Genomic DNA, 209 nt, shown 5'->3' on the forward strand with positions numbered 1-209 from the left:
TCGAATGTTCAACAGAATTGTTGATCCAAGTAATGATTTTTGCATTGTTTGCTTCCCATGCATCTATCGAAGCAGTATCTCCTTCTTCAGTATTCTTAGGTACCACATAAATTCCATTGACATATCCTCACATCTTCTCACCCTTAAAAAAATTTCTCATTACATAGCTCCAATACGAATAGTTCTTCCCATCCAACCTCACACTCACA

This window comes from Populus euphratica, unplaced genomic scaffold (assembly GCF_000495115.2).
Source record: "Populus euphratica unplaced genomic scaffold, PopEup_1.0 scaffold31.1, whole genome shotgun sequence".
NCBI lineage: Eukaryota > Viridiplantae > Streptophyta > Magnoliopsida > Malpighiales > Salicaceae > Populus > Populus euphratica.